General features: G+C 40.8%; 1 protein-coding gene across 1 annotated transcript in view; it reads right to left on the bottom strand.

Annotated features, from left to right (window-relative positions):
• Positions 1 to 19,270, bottom strand: part of LOC139757305 (vitelline membrane outer layer protein 1-like) — a 35,915-nt gene extending 16,645 nt beyond the window's left edge. Inside the window, exon 1 of the mRNA XM_071677691.1 lies at positions 19,142 to 19,270. The gene's annotated coding sequence lies outside the window, so the exon portion shown is untranslated. The remainder of the gene's footprint in view (positions 1 to 19,141) is intronic.
• Positions 19,271 to 20,166: the final 896 nt, after the last annotated feature.

Below are 20,166 nucleotides of genomic sequence, written 5' to 3' on the forward strand. Positions count from 1 at the left end.
GCAAGTTGTTAGAAGCAGTGAAAAGTTTTTATCGAGGATGTAAGGCATGTGTACGTGTAGGAAGAGAGGAAAGTGATTGGTTCTCAGTGAATGTAGGTTTGCGGCAGGGGTGTGTGATGTCTCCATGGTTGTTTAATTTGTTTACGGATGGGGTTGTTAGGGAGGTGAATGCAAGAGTTTTGGAAAGAGGGGCAAGTATGAAGTCTGTTGGGGATGAGAGAGCTTGGGAAGTGAGTCAGTTGTTGTTCGCTGATGATACAGCGCTGGTGGCTGATTCATGTGAGAAACTGCAGAAGCTGGTGACTGAGTTTGGTAAAGTGTGTGGAAGAAGAAAGTTAAGAGTAAATGTGAATAAGAGCAAGGTTATTAGGTACAGTAGGGTTGAGGGTCAAGTCAATTGGGAGGTGAGTTTGAATGGAGAAAAACTGGAGGAAGTGAAGTGTTTTAGATATCTGGGAGTGGATCTGGCAGCGGATGGAACCATGGAAGCGGAAGTGGATCATAGGGTGGGGGAGGGGGCGAAAATGGCCCAACCCTCCCCCATACACATGTATATACAATACGTCCACACACGCAAATATACATACCTACACAGCTTTCCATGGTTTACCCCGGACGCTTCACATGCCTTGATTCAATCCACTGACAGCACGTCAACCCCTGTATACCACATCGCTCCAATTCACTCTATTCCTTGCCCTCCTTTCACCCTCCTGCATGTTCAGGCCCCGATCACACAAAATCCTTTTCACTCCATCTTTCCACCTCCAATTTGGTCTCCCTCTTCTCCTCGTTCCCTCCACCTCCGACACATATATCCTCTTGGTCAATCTTTCCTCACTCATTCTCTCCATGTGCCCAAACCATTTCAAAACACCCTCTTCTGCTCTCTCAACCACGCTCTTTTTATTTCCACACATCTCTCTTACCCTTACGTTACTTACTCGATCAAACCACCTCACACCACACATTGTCCTCAAACATCTCATTTCCAGCACATCCATCCTCCTGCGCACAACTCTATCCATAGCCCACGCCTCGCAACCATACAACATTGTTGGAACTACTATTCCTTCAAACATACCCATTTTTGCTTTCCGGGATAATGTTCTCGACTTCCACACATTTTTCAAGGCTCCCAAAATTTTCGCCCCCTCCCCCACCCTATGATCCACTTCCGCTTCCATGGTTCCATCCGCTGCCAGATCCACTCCCAGATATCTAAAACACTTCACTTCCTCCAGTTTTTCTCCATTCAAACTCACCTCCCAATTGACTTGACCCTCAACCCTACTGTACCTAATAACCTTGCTCTTATTCACATTTACTCTTAACTTTCTTCTTCCACACACTTTACCAAACTCCGTCACCAGCTTCTGCAGTTTCTCACATGAATCCGCCACCAGCGCTGTATCATCAGCGAACAACAACTGACTCACTTCCCAAGCTCTCTCATCCCCAACAGACCTCATATATATATATATATACATATATATATATATATATATATATATATATATATATATATATATATATATATATATATATATATATATATATATATTATCCCTGGGGATAGGGGTGAAAGAATACTTCTCACGCATTCCTCACGTGTCGTAGAAGGCGACTAGAGGGGACGGGAGCGGGGGCCAGAAATCCTCCCCTCCTTGTATTTTAACTTTCTAAAAATGGGAAAAAGAAGGAGTCACGCGGGGAGTGCTCATCCTCCTCGTAGACTCAGATTGGGGTGTCTAAATGTGTGTGGATATAACCAAGATGTGAAAAAAGGAGAGATAGGTAGTATGTTTGAGGAAAGGAACCTGGATGTTTTGGCTCTGAGTGAAACGAAGCTCAAGGGTAAAGGGGAAGAGTGGTTTGGGAATGTCTTGGGAGTAAAGTCAGAGGTTAGTGAGAGGACAAGAGCAAGGGAAGGAGTAGCAGTACTCCTGAAACAGGAGTTGTGGGAGTATGTGATAGAATGTAAGAGAGTAAATTCTCGATTAATATGGGTAAAACTGAAAGTTGATGGAGAGAGATGGGTGATTATTGGTGCATATGCACCTGGGCATGAGAAGAAAGATCATGAGAGGCAAGTGTTTTGGGAGCAGCTGAATGAGTGTGTTAGTGGTTTTGATGCACAAGACCGGATTACAGTGATGGGTGATTTGAATGGAAAGGTGAGTAATGTGGCAGTTGAGGGAATAATTGGTATACATGGGGTGTTCAGTGTTGTAAATGGAAATGGTGAAGAGCTTGTAGATTTATGTGCTGAAAAAGGACTGGTGATTGGGAATACCTGGTTTAAAAAGCGAGATATACATAAGTATACGTATGTAAGTAGGAGAGATGGCCAGAGAGCGTTACTGGATTACGTGTTAATTGACAGGCGCGCGAAAGAGAGACTTTTGGATGTTAATGTGCTGAGATGTGCAACTGGAGGGATGTCTGATCTTATATTGTGGAGGCTAAGGTGAAGATTTGTATGGGTTTTCAGAAAAAAAGAGTGAATGTTGGGGTGAAGAGTGTGGTGAGAGTAAGTGAGATTGGGAAGGAGACTTGTGTGAGGAAGTACCAGGAGAGACTGAGTACAGAATGGAAAAAGGTGAGAACAATGGAAGTAAGGGGAGTGGGGGAGGAATGGGATGTATTTAGGGAATCAGTGATGGATTGCGCAAAAGATGCTTGTGGCATGAGAAACGTGGGAGGTGGGTTGATTAGAAAGGGTAGTGAGTGGTGGGATGAAGAAGTAAGATTATTAGTGAAAGAGAAGAGAGAGGCATTTGGACGATTTTTGCAGGGAAAAAATGCAATTGAGTGGGAGATGTATAAAAGAAAGAGACAGGAGGTCAAGAGAAAGGTGAAAGAGGTGAAAAAGAGGGCAAATGAGAGTTGGGGTGAGAGAGTATCATTAAATTTTAGGGAGAAAAAAAGGATGTTTTGGAAGGAGGTAAATAAAGTGCGTAAGACGAGGGAGGAAATGGGAACTTCAGTGAAGGGCGCAAATGGGGAGGTGATAACAAGTAGTGGTGATGTGAGAAGGAGATGGAGTGAGTATTTTGAAGGTTTGTTGAATGTGTTTGATGATAGAGTGGCAGATATAGGGTGTTTTGATCGAGGTGGTGTGCAAAGTGAGAGGGTTAGGGAAAATGATTTGGTAAACAGAGAAGAGGTAGTAAAAGCTTTGCGGAAGATGAAAGCCGGCAAGGCAGCAGGTTTGGATGGTATTGCAGTGGAATTTATTAAAAAAGGGGGTGACTGTATTGTTGACTGGTTGGTAAGGTTATTTAATGTATGTATGACTCATGGTGAGGTGCCTGAGGATTGGCAGAATGCGTGCATAGTGCCATTGTACAAAGGCAAAGGGGATAAGAGTGAGTGCTCAAATTACAGAGGTATAAGTCTGTTGAGTATTCCTGGTAAATTATATGGGAGGGTATTGATTGAGAGGGTGAAGGCATGTACAAAGCATCAGATTGGGGAAGAGCAGTGTGGTTTCAGAAGTGGTAGAGGATGTGTGGATCAGGTGTTTGCTTTGAAGAATGTATGTGAGAAATACTTAGAAAAGCAAATGGATTTGTATGTAGCATTTATGGATCTGGAGAAGGCATATGATAGAGTTGATAGAGATGCTCTGTGGAAGGTATTAAGAATATATGGTGTGGGAGGCAAGTTGTTAGAAGCAGTGAAAAGTTTTTATCGAGGATGTAAGGCATGTGTACGTGTAGGAAGAGAGGAAAGTGATTGGTTCTCAGTGAATGTAGGTTTGCGGCAGGGGTGTGTGATGTCTCCATGGTTGTTTAATTTGTTTACGGATGGGGATGTTAGGGAGGTGAATGCAAGAGTTTTGGAAAGAGGGGCAAGTATGAAGTTTGTTGTGGATGAGAGAGCTTGGGAAGTAAGTCAGTTGTTGTTCGCTGATGATACAGCACTGGTGGCTGATTCATGTGAGAAACTGCAGAGGCTGGTGACAGTTTGGTAAAGTGTGTGAAAGAAGAAAGTTAAGAGTAAATGTGAATAAGAGCAAGGTTATTAGGTACAGTAGGGTTGAGGGTCAAGTCAATTGGGAGTTAAGTTTTGATGGAGAAAAACTGGAGGAAGTAAAGTGTTTTAGATATTTGGGAGTGGATCTGGCAGCGGATGGAACCATGGAAGCGGAAGTGAATCATAGGGTGGGGGAGGGGGCGAAAATCCTGGAAGCCTTGAAGAATGTGTGAAAGTCGAGAACATTATCTCGGAAAGCAAAAATGGGTATGTTTGAAGGAATAGTGGTTCCAACAATGTTGGATTTTTGCGAGGCGTAGGCTATGGATAGAACAGGAGGGTGGATGTGCTGGAAATGAGATGTTTGAGGACAATGTGTGGTGTGAGGTGGTTTGATCGAGTAAGTAATGTAAGGGTAAGAGAGATGTGTGGAAATAAAGAGCGTTGTTGAGAGAGCAGAAGAGGGTGTTTTGAAATGGTTTGGTCACATGGAGAGAATGAGTGAGGAAAGATTGACCAAGAGGATATATGTATCGGAGGTGGAGGGAATGAGGAGAAGTGGGAGACCAAATTGGAGGTGGAAAGATGGAGTGAAAAAGATTTTGAGTGATCGGGGCCTGAACATGCAGGAGGGTAAAAGGCGGCAAGGAATAGAGTGAATTGGATCGATGTGGTATACCGGGGTTGACGTGCTGTCAGTGGATTGAATCAGGGCATGTGAAGCGTCTGGGGTAAACCATGGAAAGTTGTGTGGGGCCTGGATGTGGAAAGGGAGCTGTGGTTTCGGGCATTATTGCATGACAGCTAGAGACTGAGTGTGAACGAATGGGGCCTTTGTTGTCTTTTCCTAGCGCTACCTCGCACACATGAGGGGGGAGGGGGATGGTATTCCATGTGTGGCGAGGTGGCGATGGGAATGAATAAAGGCAGACAGTGTGAATTGTGTGCATGGGTATATATGTATGTGTCTGTGTGTGTATATATATGTGTACATTGAGATGTATAGGTATGTATATTTGCGTGTGTGGACGTGTATGTATATACATGTGTATGGGGGTGGGTTGGGCCATTTCTTTCGTCTGTTTCCTTGCGCTATTTCGCAAACGCGGGAGACAGCGACAAAGCAAAATAAATAAATGAATAGATAAATATATATATATATATATATATATATATATATATATATATATATATATATATATATATATATATATATATATATCTTTCTTTCTTTCAAACTATTCGCCATTCCCAGCATTAGCGAGGTAGCGTTAAGAACAGAGGACTGGGCCTTTGAGGGAATACCCTCACCTGGCCCAATTCTCTGTTCCTTCTTTTGGAAAATTAAAAAAAAAACCGAGAGGGGAGGATTTCCAGCCCCCCGCTCCCTCCCCTTTTAGTCGCCTTCTACGACACGCAGGGAATACGTGGGAAGTACTCTTAATCCCCTATCCCCAGGGATGTATATATATATATATATATATATATATATATATATATATATATATATATATATATATATATATATATATATATATTTTTTTTTTTTTTTTTTTTTTTTTTTTTTTATACTTTGTCGCTGTCTCCCGCGTTTGCGAGGTAGCGCGAGGAAACAGACGAAAGAAATGGCCCAACCCCCATACACACGTACATACACACGTCCACACACGCAAATATACATACCTACACAGCTTTCCATGGTTTACCCCAGACGCTTCACATGCCTTGATTCAATCCACTGACAGCACGTCAACCCCTGTATACCACATCGCTCCAATTCACTCTATTCCTTGCCCTCCTTTCACCCTCCTGCATGTTCAGGCCCCGATCACACAAAATCTTTTTCACTCCATCTTTCCACCTCCAATTTGGTCTCCCTCTTCTCCTCGTTCCCTCCACCTCCGACACATATATCCTCTTGGTCAATCTTTCCTCACTCATTCTCTCCATGTGCCCAAACCATTTCAAAACACCCTCTTCTGCTCTCTCAACCACGCTCTTTTTATTTCCACACATCTCTCTTACCCTTACGTTACTTACTCGATCAAACCACCTCACACCACACATTGTCCTCAAACATCTCATTTCCAGCACATCCATCCTCCTGCGCACAACTCTATCCATAGCCCACGCCTCGCAACCATACAACATTGTTGGAACCACTATTCCTTCAAACATACCCATTTTTGCTTTCCGAGATAATGTTCTCGACTTCCACACATTTTTCAAGGCTCCCAAAATTTTCGCCCCCTCCCCCACCCTATGATCCACTTCCGCTTCCATGGTTCCATCCGCTGACAGATCCACTCCCAGATATCTAAAACACTTCACTTCCTCCAGTTTTTCTCCATTCAAACTCACCTCCCAATTGACTTGACCCTCAACCCTACTGTACCTAATAACCTTGCTCTTATTCACATTTACTCTTAACTTTCTTCTTCCACACACTTTACCAAACTCAGTCACCAGCTTCTGCAGTTTCTCACATGAATCAGCCACCAGCGCTGTATCATCAGCGAACAACAACTGACTCACTTCCCAAGCTCTCTCATCCCCAACAGACTTCATACTTGCCCCTCTTTCCAGGACTCTTGCATTTACCTCCCTAACAACCCCATCCATAAACAAATTAAACAACCATGGAGACATCACACACCCCTGCCGCAAACCTACATTCACTGAGAACCAATCACTTTCCTCTCTTCCTACACGTACACATGCCTTACATCCTCGATAAAAACTTTTCACTGCTTCTAACAACTTGCCTCCCACACCATATATTCTTAATACCTTCCACAGAGCATCTCTATCAACTCTATCATATGCCTTCTCCAGATCCATAAATGCTACATACAAATCCATTTGCTTTTCTAAGTATTTCTCACATACATTCTTCAAAGCAAACACCTGATCCACACATCCTCTACCACTTCTGAAACCGCACTGCTCTTCCCCAATCTGATGCTCTGTACATGCCTTCACCCTCTCAATCAATACCCTCCCATATAGTTTACCAGGAATACTCAACAAACTTATACCTCTGTAATTTGAGCACTCACTCTTATCCCCTTTGCCTTTGTACAATGGCACTATGCACGCATTCCGCCAATCCTCAGGCACCTCACCATGAGTCATACATACATTAAATAACCTTACCAACCAGTCAACAATACAGTCACCCCCTTTTTTAATAAATTCCACTGCAATACCATCCAAACCTGCTGCCTTGCCGGCTTTCATCTTCCGCAAAGCTTTTACTACCTCTTCTCTGTTTACCAAATCATTTTCCCTAACCCTCTCACTTTGCACACCACCTGGACCAAAACACCCTATATCTGCCACTCTGTCATCAGACACATTCAACAAACTTTCAAAATACTCATTCCATCTCCTTCTCACATCACCACTACTTGTTATCACCTCCCCACTTACGCCCTTCACTGAAGTTCCCATTTGCTCCCTTGTCTTACGCACCCTATTTACCTCCTTCCAGAACATCTTTTTATTCTCCCTAAAATTTACTGATAGTCTCTCACCCCAACTCTCATTTGCCCTTTTTTTCACCTCTTGCACCTTTCTCTTGACCTCCTGTCTCTTTCTTTTATACTTCTCCCACTCAATTGCATTTTTTCCCTGCAAAAATCGTCCAAATGCCTCTCTCTTCTCTTTCACTAATACTCTTACTTCTTCATCCCACCACTCACTACCCTTTCTAAACAGCCCACCTCCCACTCTTCTCATGCCACAAGCATCTTTTGCGCAATCCATCACTGATTCCCTAAATACATCCCATTCCTCCCCCACTCCCCTTACTTCCATTGTTCTCACCTTTTTCCATTCTGTACACAGTCTCTCCTGGTACTTCCCCACACAGGTCTCCTTCCCAAGCTCACTTACTCTCACCACCTTCTTCACCCCAACATTCACTCCTCTTTTCTGAAAACCCATACTAATCTTCACCTTAGCCTCCACAAGATACTGATCAGACATCCCTCCAGTTGCACCTCTCAGCACATTAACATCCAAAAGTCTCTCTTTCGCACGCCTGTCAATTAACACGTAATCCAATAACGCTCTCTGGCCATCTCTCCTGCTTACATAAGTATACTTATGTATATCTCGCTTTTTAAACCAGGTATTCCCAATCATCAGTCCTTTTTCAGCACATAAATCTACAAGCTCTTCACCATTTCCATTTACAACACTGAACACCCCATGCATACCAATTATTCCCTCAACTGCCACATTACTCACCTTTGCATTCAAATCACCCATCACTATAACCCGGTCTCGTGCATCAAAACCGCTAATACACTCATTCAGCTGCTCCCAAAACACTTGCCTCTCATGATCTTTCTTCTCATGCCCAGGTGCATATGCACCAATAATCACCCACCTCTCTCCATCAACTTTCAATTTTACCCATATTAATCGAGAATTTACTTTCTTACATTCTATCACATACTCCCACAACTCCTGTTTCAGGAGTATTGCTACTCCTTCCCTTGCTCTTGTCCTCTCACTAACCCCTGACTTCACTCCCCAGACATTTCCAAACCACTCTTCCCCTTTACCCTTGAGCTTCGTTTCACTCAGAGCCAAAACATCCAGGTTCCTTTCCTCAAACATACTACCTATCTCTCCTTTTTTCACATCTTGGTTACATCCACACACATTTAGGCACCCCACTCTGAGCCTTCGAGGAGGATGATCACTCCCCGCGTGACTCCTTCTTCTGTTTCCCATTTTAGAAAGTTAATACATATTTCCCATTTTAGAAAGTTAATATATATATATATATATATATATATATATATATATATATATATATATATATATATATATATATATATATATATATATATATATATATATATATATATATATGTATATATATATATATATATATATATATATATATATATATATATATATATATATATATATATATATATTTTTTTTTTTTTTTTTTTTTATACTTTGTCGCTGTCTCCCGCGTTTGCGAGGTAGCGCAAGGAAACAGACGAAAGAAATGGCCCAACCCCCCCCCCCCCCCATACACATGTACATACACACGTCCACACACGCAAATATACATACCTCCACAGCTTTCCATGGTTTACCCCAGACGCTTCACATGCCTCGACTCAATCCACTGACAGCACGTCAACCCCTGTATACCACATCGCTCCAATTCACTCTATTCCTTGCCCTCCTTTCACCCTCCTGCATGTTCAGGCCCCGATCACACAAAATCTTTTTCACTCCATCTTTCCACCTCCAATTTGGTCTCCCTCTTCTCCTCGTTCCCTCCACCTCCGACACATATATCCTCTTGGTCAATCTTTCCTCACTCATTCTCTCCATGTGCCCAAACCATTTCAAAACACCCTCTTCTGCTCTCTCAACCACGCTCTTTTTATTTCCACACATCTCTCTTACCCTTACGTTACTTACTCGATCAAACCACCTCACACCACACATTGTCCTCAAACATCTCATTTCCAGCACATCCATCCTCCTGCGCACAACTCTATCCATAGCCCACGCCTCGCAACCATACAACATTGTTGGAACCACTATTCCTTCAAACATACCCATTTTTGCTTTCCGAGATAATGTTCTCGACTTCCACACATTTTTCAAGGCTCCCAAAATTTTCGCCCCCTCCCCCACCCTATGATCCACTTCCGCTTCCATGGTTCCATCCGCTGACAGATCCACTCCCAGATATCTAAAACACTTCACTTCCTCCAGTTTTTCTCCATTCAAACTCACCTCCCAATGGACTTGACCCTCAACCCTACTGTACCTAATAACCTTGCTCTTATTCACATTTACTCTTAACTTTCTTCTTCCACACACTTTACCAAACTCAGTCACCAGCTTCTGCAGTTTCTCACATGAATCAGCCACCAGCACTGTATCATCAGCGAATAACAACTGACTCACTTCCCAAGCTCCCTCATCCCCAACAGACTTCATACTTGCCCCTCTTTCCAGGACTCTTGCATTTACCTCCCTAACAACCCCATCCATAAACAAATTAAACAACCATGGAGACATCACAGTCCCCTGTCGCAAACCTACATTCACTGAGAACCAATCACTTTCCTCTCTTCCAACACGTACACATGCCTTACATCCTCGATAAAAACTTTTCACTGCTTCTAACAACTTGCCTCCCACACCATATATTCTGAATACCTTCCACAGAGCATCTCTATCAACTCTATCATATGCCTTCTCCAGATCCATAAATGCTACATACAAATCCATTTGCTTTTCTAAGTATTTCTCACATACATTCTTCAAAGCAAACACCTGATCCACACATCCTCTACCACTTCTGAAACCGCACTGCTCTTCCCCAATCTGATGCTCTGTACATGCCTTCACCCTCTCAATCAATACCCTCCCATATAATTTACCAGGAATACTCAACAAACTTATACCTCTGTAATTTGAGCACTCACTCTTATCCCCTTTGCCTTTGTACAATGGCACTATGCATGCATTCCGCCAATCCTCAGGCACCTCACCATGAGTCATACATACATTAAATAACCTTACCAACCAGTCAACAATACAGTCACCCCCTTTTTTAATAAATTCCACTGCAATACCATCCAAACCTGCTGCCTTGCAGGCTTTCATCTTCCGCAAAGCTTTTACTACCTCTTCTCTGTTTACCAAATCATTTTCCCTAACCCTCTCACTTTGCACACCACCTGGACCAAAACACCCTATATCTGCCACTCTGTCATCAGACACATTCAACAAACCTTCAAAATACTCATTCCATCTCCTTCTCACATCACCACTACTTGTTATCACCTCCCCATTTACGCCCTTCACTAAAGTTCCCATTTGCTCACATATATATATATATATATATATATATATATATATATATATATATATATATATATATATATATATATATATATATATATATATATATATATATATATATATATATATATATATATGTGAGAAACTGCAGAAGCTGGTGACTGAGTTTGGTAAAGTGTGTGGAAGAAGAAAGTTAAGAGTAAATGTGAATAAGAGCAAGGTTATTAGGTACAGTAGGGTTGAGGGTCAAGTCAATTGGGAGGTGAGTTTGAATGGAGAAAAACTGGAGGAAGTGAAGTGTTTTAGATATCTGGGAGTGGATCTGGCAGCGGATGGAACCATGGAAGCGGAAGTGGATCATAGGGTGGGGGAGGGGGCGAAAATTCTGGGGGCCTTGAAGAATGTGTGGAAGTCGAGAACATTATCTCGGAAAGCAAAAATGGGTATGTTTGAAGGAATAGTGGTTCCAACAATGTTGTATGGTTGCGAGGCGTGGGCTATGGATAGAGTTGTGCGCAGGAGGATGGATGTGCTGGAAATGAGATGTTTGAGGACAATGTGTGGTGTGAGGTGGTTTGATCGAGTGAGTAACGTAAGGGTAAGAGAGATGTGTGGAAATAAAAAGAGCGTGGTTGAGAGAGCAGAAGAGGGTGTTTTGAAGTGGTTTGGGCACATGGAGAGGATGAGTGAGGAAAGATTGACCAAGAGGATATATGTGTCGAAGGTGGAGGGAACAAGGAGAAGAGGGAGACCAAATTGGAGGTGGAAAGATGGAGTGAAAAAGATTTTGTGTGATCGGGGCCTGAACATGCAGGAGGGTGAAAGGAGGGCAAGGAATAGAGTGAATTGGAGCGATGTGGTATACCGGGGTTGACGTGCTGTCAGTGGATTGAATCAAGGCATGTGAAGCGTCTGGGGTAAACCATGGAAAGCTGTGTAGGTATGTATATTTGCGTGTGTGGACGTATGTATATACATGTGTATGGGGGGGGTTGGGCCATTTCTTTCGTCTGTTTCCTTGCGCTACCTCGCAAACGCGGGAGACAGCGACAAAGTATAATAAAAAAATAAAATATATATATATATATATATATATATATATATATATATATATATATATATATATATATATTATACATATATATATATTTTTGTTTTCTTTCAAACTATTCGCCATTTCCCGCATTAGCGAGGTAGCGTTAAGAACAGAGGACTGGGCCTTTGAGGGAATACCCTCACCTGGCCCAATTCTCTGTTCCTTCTTTTGGAAAAAAAAAAAAAAGAAAAACGAGAGGGGAGGATTTCCAGCCCCCCGCTCCCTCCCCTTTTAGTCGTCTTCTACGACACGCAGGGAATACGTGGGAAGTATTCTTAATCCCCTATTCCCAGGGATAATATATATATATATATATATATATATATATATATATATATATATATATATATATATATATATATATATATATATATATATATATATATATATATATATATATATATATATATATATATATATATATATATATATATATATATATATATATATATATATATATATATATATATATATATATATATATATATATATATATATATATATATATATATATATATATATATATATATATATATATATATATATATATATATATATATATATATATATATATATATATATATATATATATATATATATATATATATATATATATATATATAATATATATATATATATATATATATATATATATATATATATATATATATATATATATATATATATATATATATATATATATATATATATATATATATATATATATATATATATATATATATATATATATATATATATATATATATATATATATATATATATATATATATATATATATATATATATATATATATATATATATATATATATATATATATATATATATATATATATATATATATATATATATATATATATATATATATATATATATATATATATATATATATATATATATATATATATATATATATATATATATATATATATATATATATATATATATATATATATATATATATATATATATATATATATATATGTACAGGAGGGGCAGCTTTATTACCGTCAGAACAGAAAAGTGAAGGAAAGGTAGAACGAGAGAAAGTGTTTGAGACGCCCTTAGCTAAAGATCAGAAAGACTTATCAGTGATTGGGAGTTAGACGAAGGAGAGTTTTTTGAAGCCCGAAATGCGTAAACACTTGCCTGAATGGACTCAGAACAAGAACGGTTGAACCATGTATTGGGAAAAGTCTTGGCTTTGATGCTCGGTCAAAGCGGTCGACACTTTGTCGAAATGAATATCCATTCATATTTCCAAATAAAACTTTGAAGCACGGCATTAGCTAGATACTGCTAGCTTGTAGCTTGTTGACAACAATGCCCAAGGATGGTACTACAGTCCTGATTGAGGGGCGTTAAAGTGGGATCTGGAACCATCTTACACTCTCCACGTAAGGACTGCTGGCCTTACTTTTTGTCTCTACAAAACGGGACTATAGGGTTAGTCTTATCATCTTCTTACAAGCATCATACATCTACCCAAACCTTGCTTGTTACTATTACTTATTGTTTGCATACGTACTTTTGCCAGTTCCTGTCCAGTCAAACACTTATAAGTATCACCATAACAGTCAGTGAAATCTATGACCTTAGGACCTTGAGTCTCCAAACTTTAATGTAATGTGGCTCAAGTTTGTCTCCCTTCTTCCAGACCTTTCTTCCTTTACGCTAATTCCTCTCCTAATTCTACAAATTTTATATCCTTCTTCGACTATCTAAACTCCTATCATGAAACTGTGAATCCTCTCAGCCGCAAGCCAAGATCCTCTACCACGGAGATTTGGGCGTCCACCATAGGGAATGGTTGAATTCCTCCCATTCTCAATGATCTAGAGCAAATCATCTTCCACTCTACCCATATTCCTGACCACTGTGACCACTCTCCTAATATTCTGGATTTGTTTTTCACCTCTAGTACATCCCGCTGTGAATATGCAGTCTTGCACCTCCCCTTCCAGCAACCCCTTCAAAACGTAAATAAAGTCACTTCGATAAAGCTGATTGGAACAACTTACATAACTTCTTTTCTGACTTTCCTTGGGTTGATCACTATCTCTTAAGTGGTGATGCTTCTGTCTCCGTTAGATGCATAGCAAAGGTTAACCTTGGATGAACTCTTTTTTTCTTTGGCTCCCATTCGGCTTTTATCACTGCCCATACTCGCTGCAAGCACGTCATCCGTAAGGTGAAGTGTTCCATTAGTCAGAGGAAGTGCGATAAGCTTTCTTCATCACACACTGATAAATCTTTCTGGTCTATAGCTAAGGGCATTTCTAGCATCTTCTGTCGTTCTACCTTCCCTTCACTTTTCCGTTCTAACGGTACTATAACTGTCTCTCCCAAAGAAACTCTCTTTGGTTTTCATTTCTCCTCTAATTCCACCTTTGATGACTCTAACATTCCCTCACTCCCTGACGCTCCTCTTACTAATCCTATGCCCCTTCCCATAATTTCTTTTAGGACTGTTCGAAAAGCGCTTCTTTTTCTGGACACAAGCAAGGTTTCTGGTCCTGATGGTATCCATCCCCATGTACTGAAAGTGTCCCTGTGAACTCTTGCACCTATGCTTGCTCGCTCGTCTGTTCCGTTTCTGTTCAGAAACCAAAACTTTTCCTTTTCCTTGGAAGCATGCATCCCTAAAAAGGGGTGACCATTCTGACCCCTCTAACTATCGTCCTGTTGCCTTGACATCTATCATTTCCAAAGTCTTGAAATCCCTCCTCAACTCTTACATCCTAAAACACCTCGAAAATCACAGTCTTCTCTCTGATCACCGTAAGGTGAGACACCTCTGGTGATATATTTTCCAGTCTTACCAATGTCTGGTCATCATCCTTGAAAGATTTTGCGGAGTAATGTGTAGTTGCCCTTGACATATCTAAGGCTTTTGACAGGGTGCGGCACCAGGGTCTCACTTCTAGCTCCCCTCTTTTGGCTTACCTCCCTCACTTTGCTCCGTCAATGCTAACTTCCTCTACACTTTTTCTCCTTTTTTCAACGATTTTCTCTTCACAAATAATCCAATGCACTCATACGCTGACGATCCAACACTGCATTCATCCACATCCTTCACTTCTGTTCCTTAATAAACTCAGACTTGGACAAGATATCTTAGAGGGGTACACAAAATCTTGTTAAGTTTAATGCCTCTAAGACCCAGTTTCTACCCTTCTCTCTATTGAAAACTCCTCACAACCCTCGTTTCTCCTTTGACGGTTCTGTAATTCCATCTCTTGAGTCAATGAACGTACTTGGGATTACTGTAGCATCCACTCTTCCTGGAACACCCTACATTACATAAATAGTTAAGTTTGCCTCTAAGAAACTACGTGTCCTGTTTAGATGTCGAAACTTGTTTTCTTCTGAACAGTTGCTCCATTTCTACAACGGATTGATTCGTCCATGTATGGAATACTGCTCTCAGATTCGGGTGGTTCTAGCTCTGTATCCTTGACAGAATTTAGTCGAAAGCAGTCCGCCTTATAAACTCTCCTAGCCTAACTTCCAAATTTAGCCCCCTTGCGTTACTCCGCAGTGTCGGGTATGGCTTTGGTTTTTGCCCCCGAGAGCTGGTTGCTTGTGTGCCCACGCCACTAGCTAGACCATTCAATACTCGGCAAGCTGCTGTGTCACATGATTATTGTGTGGCTATCGGCAACGAAAGGGTAAGCCGTTCTGATACCTGCTTCTTTTCCTACACGTCGAACCCTCGGAACTAAATACCTTCTCATGTCTTTCCTAATAACTATGACCTAGCACATATCAAAAGACAGGAATTGATTGGAGCCTTCAACATAAAAAGTATCAATATGAAACGTGTTAAACTGGTGAATGAGTCTCGAGTCTGTAACCACAACACTCACGTTTTATCAAGACCAAATTGAAAACTTTTCTCTTTTTCATGTGCTAACAATGTATATCTTTGCATGTTTGATCAAGTTCGGTGGCATATGTACACAGAGTACGGTGGTATGCATGCACGCGACGATAGCATACGCAGTATCCTTTACGTAACCCTTGCGTTACCAGCCATTGTAATGCCCTCTATAACTGCTGAAGAACAAACACCGAAATTCGAAACATTGGTAAATTAATCCTGTATGTTGGGTTTGTTCCCATGACAGTAAAATAGTAATGAACGACTTCCTCATCGCATAATGAGTTAGGCGACTTGATCAGGTGTAACTTTGATCCACAGAAATGAGAAAGCAGAGACTTAGATGATGAACAGGATGAAGACATCCCTTTGTGATGGGTGTAAGACATGTTTAGATGGGAATCATTTTTTTTTTTTTTTTTATACCTCGTCGCTGTCTCCCGCGTTTGCGAGGTAGCGCAAAGAAACAGATGAAAGAAATGGCCCAACCTCCCCCCATACACATGTACATACACACGTCCACACACGCAAATATACATACCTACACAGCTTTCCATGGTTTACCCCGGACGCTTCACATGCCCTGATTCAATCCACTGACAGCACGTCAACCTCTGTATACCACATCGCTCCAATTCACTCTATTCCTTGCCCTCCTTTCACCCTCCTGCATGTTCAGGCCCCGATCACACAAAATCTTTTTCACTCCATCTTTCCACCTCCAATTCGGTCTCCCTCTTCTCCTCGTTCCCTCCACCTCCGACACATATATCCTCTTGGTCAATCTTTCCTCACTCATTCTCTCCATGTGCCCAAACCATTTCAAAACACCCTCTTCTGCTCTCTCAACCACGCTCTTTTTATTTCCACACATCTCTCTTACCCTTACGTTACTTACTCGATCAAACCACCTAACACCACACATTGTCCTCAAACATCTCACTTCCAGCACATCCATCCTCCTGCGAACAACTCTATCCATAGCTCACGCCTCGCAACCATACAACATTGTTGGAACCACTATTCCTTCAAACATACCCCTTTTTGCTTTCCGGGATAATGTTCTCGACTTCCACACATTTTTCAAGGCTCCCAAAATTTTCGCCCCCTCCCCCACCCTATGATCCACTTCCGCTTCCATGGTTCCATCCGCTGACAGATCCACTCCCAGATATCTAAAACACTTCACTTCCTCCAGTTTTTCTCCATTCAAACTCACCTCCCAATTGACTTGACCCTCAACCCTACTGTACCTAATAACCTTGCTCTTATTCACATTTACTCTTAACTTTCTTCTTCCACACACTTTACCAAACTCCGTCACCAGCTTCTGCAGTTTCTCACATGAATCCGCCACCAGCGCTGTATCATCAGCGAACAACAACTGACTCACTTCCCAAGCTCTCTCATCCCCAACAGACTTCATACTTGCCCCTCTTTCCAAGACTCTTGTATTTACCTCCCTAACAAACCCATCCATAAACAAATTAAACAACCATGGAGACATCACACACCCCTGCCGCAAACCTACATTCACTGAGAACCAATCACTTTCCTCTCTTCCTACACGTACACATGCCTTACATCCTCGATAAAAACTTTTCACTGCTTCTAACAACTTGCCTCCCACACCATATATTCTTAATACCTTCCACAGAGCATCTCTATCAACTCTATCATATGCCTTCTCCAGATCCATAAATGCTACATACAAATCCATTTGCTTTTCTAAGTATTTCTCACATACATTCTTCAAAGCAAACACCTGATCCACACATCCTCTACCACTTCTGAAACCACACTGCTCTTCCCCAATCTGATGCTCTGTACATGCCTTCACCCTCTCAATCAATACCCTCCCATATAATTTACCAGGAATACTCAACAAACTTATACCTCTGTAATTTGAGCACTCACTCTTATCCCCTTTGCCTTTGTACAATGGCACTATGCACGCATTCCGCCAATCCTCAGGCACCTCACCATGAGTCATACATACATTAAATAACCTTACCAACCAGTCAACAATACAGTCACCCCCTTTTTTAATAAATTCCACTGCAATACCATCCAAACCTGCTGCCTTGCCGGCTTTCATCTTCCGCAAAGCTTTTACTACCTCTTCTCTGTTTACCAAATCATTTTCCCTAACCCTCTCACTTTGCACACCACCTCGACCCAAACACCCTATATCTGCCACTCTGTCATCAGACACATTCAACAAACCTTCAAAATACTCATTCCATCTCCTTCTCACATCACCACTACTTGTTATCACCTCCCCATTTACGCCCTTCACTGAAGTTCCCATTTGCTCCCTTGTCTTACGCACCCTATTTACCTCCTTCCAGAACATCTTTTTATTCTCCCTAAAATTTAATGATACTCTCTCACCCCAACTCTCATTTGCCCTTTTTTTCACCTCTTGCACCTTTCTCTTGACCTCCTGTCTCTTTCTTTTATACTTCTCCCACTCAATTGCATTTTTTCCCTGCAAGAATTGTCCAAATGCCTCTCTCTTCTCTTTCACTAATACTCTTACTTCTTCATCCCACCACTCACTACCCTTTCTAAACAGCCCACCTCCCACTCTTCTCATGCCACAAGCATCTTTTGCGCAATCCATCACTGATTCCCTAAATACATCCCATTCCTCCCCCACTCCCCTTACTTCCATTGTTCTCACCTTTTTCCATTCTGTACACAGTCTCTCCTGATACTTCCTCACACAGGTCTCCTTCCCAAGCTCACTTACTCTCACCACCTTCTTCACCCCAACATTCACTCTTCTTTTCTGAAAACCCATACTAATCTTCACCTTAGCCTCCACAAGATAATGATCAGACATCCCTCCAGTTGCACCTCTCAGCACATTGACATCCAAAAGTCTCTCTTTCGCACGCCTGTCAATTAACACGTAATCCAATAACGCTCTCTGGCCATCTCTCCTACTTACATAAGTATACTTATGTATATCTCGCTTTTTAAACCAGGTATTCCCAATCATCAGTCCTTTTACAGCACATAAATCTACAAGCTCTTCACCATTTCCATTTACAACACTGAACACCCCATGCATACCAATTATTCCCTCAACTGCCACATTACTCACCTTTGCATTCAAATCACCCATCACTATAACCCGGTCTCGTGCATCAAAACCGCTAACACACTCATTTAGCTGCTCCCAAAACACTTGCCTCTCATGATCTTTCTTCTCATGCCCAGGTGCATATGCACCAATAATCACCCACCTCTCTCCATCAACTTTCAATTTTACCCATATTAATCGAGAATTAATACTTACCTTTATTTCAAAACCATAAGCAAAGGACCCCTCTGGGCAGGTTTCTATCGCCCCCCAGAATCCCCATTTAGTTGCCCCCAAAGAGTGGATAAAATCAGAGGGGTTGAAGGCAGGAGATGCTGTAATGAAATTAAGATACGGTTAGTAACTTAGTAATCTACAATATTGGCACCAGCTTCACCACATGGCAAATAAGATATTTTGTAGAAATGAAATCAAATATTTCCTTCCCTATTGTCTTTTAATTCTGTTTAGTAACAGGTCCATTCATTCAGAGTAGCTGTAACTAAAAAGGTATTTGCATTTCAGCTGGAGCACATTCAACACTACGTTTAGATAAGTATGAATGGTATCTCCACAGACATGAATTAACAGATATATTTTAACGTGAAATTGAAACATCTTTTAAAAGAAAATAACAAAAATCTTTTTCTTTTCTTTTAGTCAGTTTTAAGCCTGAATTATTAGGCCGTGATACTTCTTATATCAAGATGGAAGACGATGATATCAAGTTGTGCTACAACGTATATCTTGAAAATTTCAAATGGAACACAATGATGTCAAGGTGTGCTACAACGTATGTCATGAAAATATCACAATGGAACACAATAATATCAAGCTCTGCTACAACGTATGTCACGAAAACATAAAGATTTCCAGAAAACGGTGATATCAAGCTGTGCTGCACAATGTACCAGGAAAATATTAAGATGGAACAAGATCATGTAAAGCTGTGCAACAGGTTATAATATCTAGATGGAAAGGAATGATATAAAGCTGAGCTACATCATGAAAATATCAAGATGGAGCATAATGATATGAGGTTGTACTGCAGAGTTTATCATGAAAATATGGAGATGGAACACAATGATATCAAGCTGAGCTTCAAGGTTTATCGTGAAAAAATCAAGATGGAACAAGATGATATCAAGCTGTGCTACAAGGTTTATCATTAGAATATCAAGATGGAACAAAATGATATCAAAACTGGGCTACAAGGTATATCAAGTAAATATGACACTAAG

Source organism: Panulirus ornatus, chromosome 25 (assembly GCF_036320965.1).
Source record: "Panulirus ornatus isolate Po-2019 chromosome 25, ASM3632096v1, whole genome shotgun sequence".
NCBI classification, from domain to species: domain Eukaryota; kingdom Metazoa; phylum Arthropoda; class Malacostraca; order Decapoda; family Palinuridae; genus Panulirus; species Panulirus ornatus.